Raw genomic sequence first — 8,019 nt, forward strand, 5'->3', positions numbered from 1 at the left:
CATTAACACCTTTGTAATTTCAATGAACACAACAAGTCCACTGTAAGCAATTTCAAATGTTTGGATCCTAAGAAAAGTTTGAAATCTCTTGAATGAGGGATGCAGAGGTTTTAGGGTTATCAGACCCAGTTGGAACCACAGGGTTTAGTTGAGAGTAAGACTAGGAAAAGCAGTTCACTGAAGAAAAAAAAAACTCTCTGGAGTAACAAAACAAATTGATTTAGCTATTATAATACAGTGTTTCTATGGGATGTTCTGTATGTCAAATGTGTTGCTCTGATTGGTTAATAAATAAAACACTGATTGGCCAGTAGCCAGGCAGGAAGTATAGGTGGGACAAGCAGAGAAGAGAATTCTGAGACGTGGAAGGCTGAGGCAGAGACACTGCCAGCCGCAGCCATGACAAGAGAGATGTAAGGTACCAGTAAGCCACAAGCCATGTGGCAAAGTACAGACTAATAGAAATGGGTAAATTTAAGATAGAAGAAGTAGATAACAAGAAGCCTGCCATGGCCATACAGTTTGTAAGCAATAGAAGTCTCTGTGTGTTTACTTGGTTGGGTCTGAGCAGCTGTGGGACTGGCGGGTGAGAGAGATTTGTCCTGACTGTGAGCCAGGCAGGACCAGAAAAACTCCAGCTACACAGTGTCTTAGTAATCAACTCCTACAAACTTAGTTTATACCACTCATTAAATTTGTATAGAAGCCACATGGGTTCAGGCAACGTGTCCTTTACTTTAGGCTTTAGAACTTGTCCTGTGCAAATCTCTCATATCTCACACATGACTACTTATAGCTCTCTGCCTATGGTTTCCTAGCAGCCAACATGACCTCCTTGGGGCTGCACTGAGGTTCAGACATGACACTTGATGCCTTTGCTGGGTTTGTGAAACTCAGAGGCACTTGTACATGCTGTCTGGTATATCCCATTTCCTCTGACACTAAACTATTTTCAGGGTAGGTAAATTTATCTCAGTTTCAGACATTATTGCTGCTGATTATGATGATTAAATATCTGTTTTTCAGTTTTCTAGTCAGCAGGGGTGTGGAAAGCCAAGCAAGAAAGCCATAAAGAGTTAGAGCCTAGTGGTAGTCAACATCAGCAATCATAACTATCCTGATTAGACACAGAGCAGACCCTGGGTTACAGGAAGAAAATAATAGAAGTTCATCTCTTAGATTAAATTCAACTCAAGAAACAGATTCAAACAAATTGAATATATTAGAAGAGAGATGTTTCCAGGGCGTGAGACCTTTGTATTCATAGCAGAGAGTTACGTTTCTGAGTTCTATGGGTTTTCCTTTTCCTTCACACTCATCTCTATCCTCACAGATGAATAAGTTATGTTTGACAGTGACCATTTCCCAGTGTCATATTAAATAAATGGACAATATTTCCAGGTGTGATGGCACAAAGTATAACCACAACACTTGGAGGCAGAGGCAGAAAGGTTGGTTAAAGTTTGAGTGCAACAAGTTTGATATAGTGAGATGCTGTTTTAGAGATAGAGGCAGAGGCCTGGCTACATAGAGCAAAACGATGGAAGACTAGGTAGGTTTAAAGTCAGTGATGGTTTGTAACTGTGTCTTTTCTTAGAGCTGAGTAGAAAGTGCATCCTCTTAAATAACCTACTTGGTCACTCAGAACCTTTTTTAATAGCAAAAAAATTAAGATGAGATAGTAAATATGGCTTAACATAGGTAGAATAGAGAATAGGTTATGTTAATATAAACTTCATAGAATGTTTTTGCTGACACATGGGATAAAGACTTCAAAAGTTATTCCTTTATATTAACATTATAGTCCACAATATGATTCTATCAAGAGAAGATAACAGATCTAGACTCATGGGGATACTTTTTAACTCCAATCCTTTCTTCTAAATCAACATTTAAATGAAAAAAAAAAAAACTGACTTGTTACATTTAGCTTCCACTGTGGTAGACACAGAACTGGTAGATTTAGAGAGTATGCAAGTTCAAATTCATGAGTTAAAAAAAAAAAATCCACTGGAGACCTGAGATTATAAAATAATTAAGTGGCCCCAAATCAAAGAGAAGACAGTGATCTTAGGGATAGAAGACATCTAAATGCCAGCTTTTCTGGAGCACTAGATGCTAGGAAGAACAATTCAGCTGGATGAAAAATTAAAGTCAGCAAGAGTAGGTTAATGGGTCTTAGTAGAAATCTCTGAAGGCTACAAGAAATGGAGGCTTCCTCTGGCAAATTCTACTTCTGTGACCTCCTCTGGGTGCTCCCAGAAGGTCCTCAGAGAGCTCAGAGAGCCATACCATCTTAGAAGAAAGAGGAGGAACAGTAGCCCTAAGTGGAGAATAAAATACCTACTTAGAAAAACAAAACTGTTAAGCCATCAGGGAAACGGGCAAAAACTGCAGGCTTTATGATTTCAGTAATCACTCATCAAAGCTGAGGGCAGAGAGCGAGAGCAAGGCAGAGGAAAAAGTCTTCCTGGGAAGAGAGGCAGGATTCAGTGCTGAGCCCACAGCTTTAAGAACTAAGAAGGCCACACACATACCTAATACAGAGCCCTAATGAGAACATCAGAGACTGTAGGTACCTCCCACTCCCCCAGTGATGCCAAGAAGGTTTGCGTAAGTAGCAGCAAAAGCAAGACAGAAGTGAGCACATGAGCGTGCTGGGAAGCCTCTTGGAGACAGAGCTCCAGGCAAAGACCAAAATCTCAGTTAAACAGACATTGCTCTTGAGTACAGCCCACCACCACCCAGGCAACACCATGCACAAGGTGCAAAATCTGTGCTGCATTGAGTGTAACTGTAGCAACAAGAAAAAAAATCACCAAGTAAGTCCTGTTATTAAACAGATTAATGTGAAGTCCTCCATTCAAGTTCCAGCAAGAAGGAAGAAAGGAAATCTAAAGGCCAGGTCTACACACCATTCATGCTCCTACTCAATGTCCTAGCCAATATAGGTTTTAACAAAACCTTGAAGTATATGAAGAGAAGGGGAAACAAACACAAACAAACCCTAACACATTCACAGGTAACAGAATAATCATCAAAAATAATTTCAAGACTTACTAAAACATGACAACCATTAATAGACTATGGTATCAGTGAAAGGGTAGAGTCAACAAATTAATGGAGCTAGACGTGGTGGTGGATGCCTACAATTCTGGTAATCTGGAGGCACAAAAAGGGGGATCTGAGGTTTAAGACCAGCCTTGGATATATAACAAATTCAAGGCCATCCTGGGCTATAAAAAAAAATTTTATCTCAGGAAGAAAATGGGCCAGCAGTATATGACTCAGCTGGTGAAAGTGTTTGGAGCACAAAGCTGATTTATGAGCCAAACTCACTTTAAGCCAGATTTGTTGGCACACATTTACTGTCTCAACACTCATAATGTAAGACGGGACATAGAGACAACCACCCAATCAACAAACAAATCAAAACAAAAGAAACACAAATGCCACGGACTAAAGCAGAGACCCAGAGCAGGAGCATAGACGTATTATCAATTACAATTTTTTAGAAACAGGCTAACGTAACTCAGTGGACAAATGCTTTCACAAAGCATGATACTAGAACAAATAAAATTCTACAAAACTTAAAGTAGTTGATAAATTTGCAGTATAAAACTGTGAAAGTGTGGGTATTTGGATATAAAGTATACATGGGCACACTTTATATTGCATGGGCAGAGAGAGAGAGAGAGAGAGAGAGAGAGAGAGAGAGAGAGAGAGAGAGAGAACAGACAGATAGAAAGAGAAAGCAAGACCTGGGTATGACCCAAACCTGTAATCCAACACTCCTGAAGTAGAGGCCAGAAAACTGCTGCAATTTCAAAGCCAGCATGGCCTGTGTAGTGAGTTCCAAGGATATATAGTGAGACCTCATCCCAAGGAAAAAGAAGACATTTTGTGATTTTTAAACAACAGTTCAAATTTTCTCTTTTGTAAACTCACAACAAGAATATTAAAGCTAAGACACAGACTGAGAAATGATACTTGTAAACCACATGCAGGCCAAAAGGCTTGTACCAAGAATGTATAAAGAACTCTTAGGCAACAATTGGAAAAGATACAATATTATTTAAAATGGGAGAAATATCTAGACAAGAACATTGCTAAAGATTTATAGATGGCAGTAAATACATGGAATTAGGGTAGTGAGATGGCTTAGTGGTGAAGGGCACTTCCTGCTCTTCCAAAGAACCCCCGTACTGTCTCCATTGAGAAAGACCTAGAAATAGTGATGCACCTAACACCCAGATCTTGGATTTTAAATACTATTTTAAAATTGTTATTCATTATTATAGTGTGTGTGCAGGATGGACGGGATGCATATGCCACTGCACACATGTGGAGTTAAGAAGACAACTGTGTAAAGTGGGTCCTCTCTTCCCATCTATACTTGGGCTCCAGGTATTTAACCAGTCACCAGACTTGTGTGGCAAGCACTTCTACCCACTGAGAAATCTTACTGGCCCCACAGAAAATTTCTTTTCTAAATGTCTTTGTTGTTGTTTCGAGACAGGGTTTCTCCGTGTAGTTTTGGTGCCTGTCCTGGATCTCGCTCTGTAGACCAGGCTAGCCTCAAACTCACAGAGATCCACCTGGCTCTGCCTCCCAAGTGCTGAGATTAAAGGTGTACACCACCACTGCCCAGCCTCTAAATGTCATTTTTAATTAAAGGAGAGATTACCTGATTTATAGGTCTGAAGAAAGGGAAATTTTATTTCTGAATTGTAAATATATAAGGGAGAGAAATTAATGATGGGAATTTTTCTCTTGGAAAATACAAAACTTGGGATAAACCAACTGCAAAAGAATAGCTGAGTAAATAAGAACCTGTGAATACTACCTTATTAAAAAAAATAATTTATTGATATAATCAGATTAAGGATTTTGAGATGATAAGATCTCCTGGATTATCCCACTGACCCATTTTTAGTGATGAGGATATTTATAAGAAATGCACGAAAAGAGGAAAAAGAGAAAGTGATGTGAAGACAGAAACAATAAGAACCTGAGTAATGTCCCCCTTTTCATTTCTGATTTTGTTAATTTGTATGCTCTCTCTCTGTCTTTTGGTTAGTTTGGATAAGGGCTTGTCTATCTTGTTGATCTTCTCAAAGAACCAACTCTTTGTTTCATTAATCCTTTGTATTGTTCTCTTTATTTCTATTTTATTGATTTCAGCTCTCAATTTGGTAATTTCCTGGCATCTGTTCCTCCTGGGAGACTTTGCGTCTTCCTGTTCAAGGGCTTTCAGGTATGCTGTCAAGTCACTAGCGTGAGATTTCTCCAGCTTCTTTATGTGGGCATTCAGTGCTATGAATTTCCCTCTTAGCACTGCTTTCATAGTATCCCATAAGTTTGGGTATGTGGTGTATTCATTTTCATTGATCTCTAGGAAGTCTTTAATTTCTTTCTTTATTTCTTCCTTAACCCATTGGTGATTCAGTTGAGCATTATTCAGTTTCCATGAGATTGTAGGATTTCTGTAGTTTTTTCTGTTGTTGAAATCTAACTTTAAACCATGGTGGTCTGATAGAACACAGGAGGTTATTCCAATTGTTTTGTATCTGTTGAGATTTGCTTTGTGGCCAAGTATGTGGTCGATTTTAGAGAAGGTTCCATGGGGTGCTGAGAAGAAGGTATATTCTTTGTTGTTTCAGTGGGATGTTCTGTAGATATCGATTAAGTCCATTTGAGCCATAACATCAGTTAAGTCCATTATGTCTCTGTTAAGTTTCAATTTGGCCGATCTGTCCAGAGGTGAAAGTGGGGTGTTGAAGTCTCCCACTATTAATGTGTGGGGTTTTATATGTGATTTAAGCTTTACTAATGTTTCTTTTACATATGTGGGTGCCCTTGTGTTTGGGGCATAAATGTTCAGAATTGAGACTTAATCTTGGTGGATCTTTCCTGCGATGAGTATGTAATGTCCTTCATCATCTCTTTTGATTGATTTTAGTTTGAAGTCTATTTTGCTGGATATTAGGATGGCTACACCAGCTTGAGAACAGGAATAGGCAGAGTGCTGGAGAGGTCCCCAGAAATCCACAATGATATATCCTCTGTAGTCTGCTGGCAATGGTAGAGAGAAAGCCTGATCTGACCCAGTCTGGTGATCAGATGACTAAACACCCTAACAGTCGTCTTGGAACTCTCATCCAATAACTGATGGAAGTGGATGCAGAGATCCTCAGCCAGGCCCCAGGTGGAGCTCCAGGTGTCCAACTGTCGAGAAAGAGGAGGGTCTGCAAGAGCATGAATTGTTGAATCCAAGATTGCAGAAAGCACAGGGACAAATAGCCAAACAAATGGAAGCACATGAATTATGAACCAAAGGCTGTGGAGCCCCCAGCTGGATCAGGCCCTCTGGATAAGTGAGACAATTGAATAGCTTGATCTGTTTGGGAGGCACCCAGTCTGTGGGACCAGGACCTGTCCTTAGTGCATGAGCTGGCTGTTTGGAACCTTGGGCTTACACAGGGACACATTGCTCAGCCTGGAAGGAGGTGACAGGATCTGCCTGTACTGAATCCACCAGGTTTAAATGAATCCCCAGGGGTGCCTTGATCCTGGAGGACATGGGAATGGAGGGGAGGGGCTGGGGGGAAGGTGGGGGTGGGGCAGGAGGGGGAGGACAGGGGAACCCATGGCTGATGTATAAAATTTAAAACACATAATAATAAAGAAAAAAAAATTTTAAAAAAGAACCTGAGTAAATTTGCCTCAATGCCTTTATCTTTCAAACTAAAGCATAGCTGACTGGTGTAGACCATTTCATTCCCCAGCAGTATGATCTTCAGTAGATGAACTAGAGCTCCCAAAGAGGAGGTGCGGACTCCAAGTTAATCTAATCGCTGGGCTTTTGCCTGATCCTTCAATATATGACTTTCACAATTCTGCCTTAGAATGGAAACAGTGGGATCCCTCACTTCAAAGTCACCTGACTGCCCCCCCCCCCTTTTTAATTTCTTCAGTTCTATGTGTCTGTGTATGCTTATCCAGCTCTGTTCTTCTTTTCTATGAAGGTAGCCATTAACACATGGGATTTGTGTCAGTGTTACATTCTAAGTGGTAGAAAATGAGAGAAAGGAGGAGGGGTAGGTGGACCCTTGTCACAAAGTCAATTCTTGTGAAAGGAACAAGTGCAGGGCATCATTTGGGTTTGTCTTTTGATCAAATCTAGAGTGAGACAATTGGGATCTCTTTTGGGAATTCAACACTAAATTAAAAGACAGACCTGTAAGAGTGGAGAAAGTAGGAACTTCCACTCAAATGGAAACAGATTAGTTTACGTCCATCCTTTCTGAAGCTTAGATGCCACCTCTATATTTCTTTCAGCTGCGGTAACAAATTGTCAATGATAGATTGGTTGAAAATAGCAGAAGCATTTCCTCACAGATAGAGAAGACAGAGGTTAGCCCACTAGCCCACCCAGGGCTCTGGGAGAAGTTGTCTGTGTGGCACCACTCCGGGCTTCTTTGACTTTGGGCCATACCTCCTCTGTTTCTGTTTTCACACCACCTTTTCTTTTTCCTCCCTTTGTATATTTCCTATAAAGATCCTCATCACTGGAAATGGGTCAATGGGATAATATAGGTGATCTTATCATCTCAAAATCCTTAATCTGATTACTTCAATAATTTTTTTTTTCTAAAAAAGGTAGCGTTCACATGTTCTCAGGATTACCATATGAAGGAATGGATTTGTGGACCACCTGCAACCCAATCAATATTCCACCCTTCCAATTAAGGTCTTCTTTTTTAAAAAAAAAGAGCTAGGGAGTGCCATTTTTAATTTGTTTACAGGCAGAAATACTTAGTTTGACCTTCTGATGTTAGTGGTGTCACTTGTGACTTGTTCCACGTATACACCAATCCTTACTTCAGAAGTTCTCCAGTTTTTTGCATGGGAATCATCACTTTGGAGCTTGTCCTGGACCATACTTGTTCATCCCTAAAATTTTTAACAGTGTGGTCTAGGAATCTACATTTTAAACAACTCCTAGATGCTTGTGAT

Source organism: Onychomys torridus, chromosome 16 (assembly GCF_903995425.1).
Source record: "Onychomys torridus chromosome 16, mOncTor1.1, whole genome shotgun sequence".
Taxonomy (NCBI): Eukaryota; Metazoa; Chordata; class Mammalia; order Rodentia; family Cricetidae; genus Onychomys; species Onychomys torridus.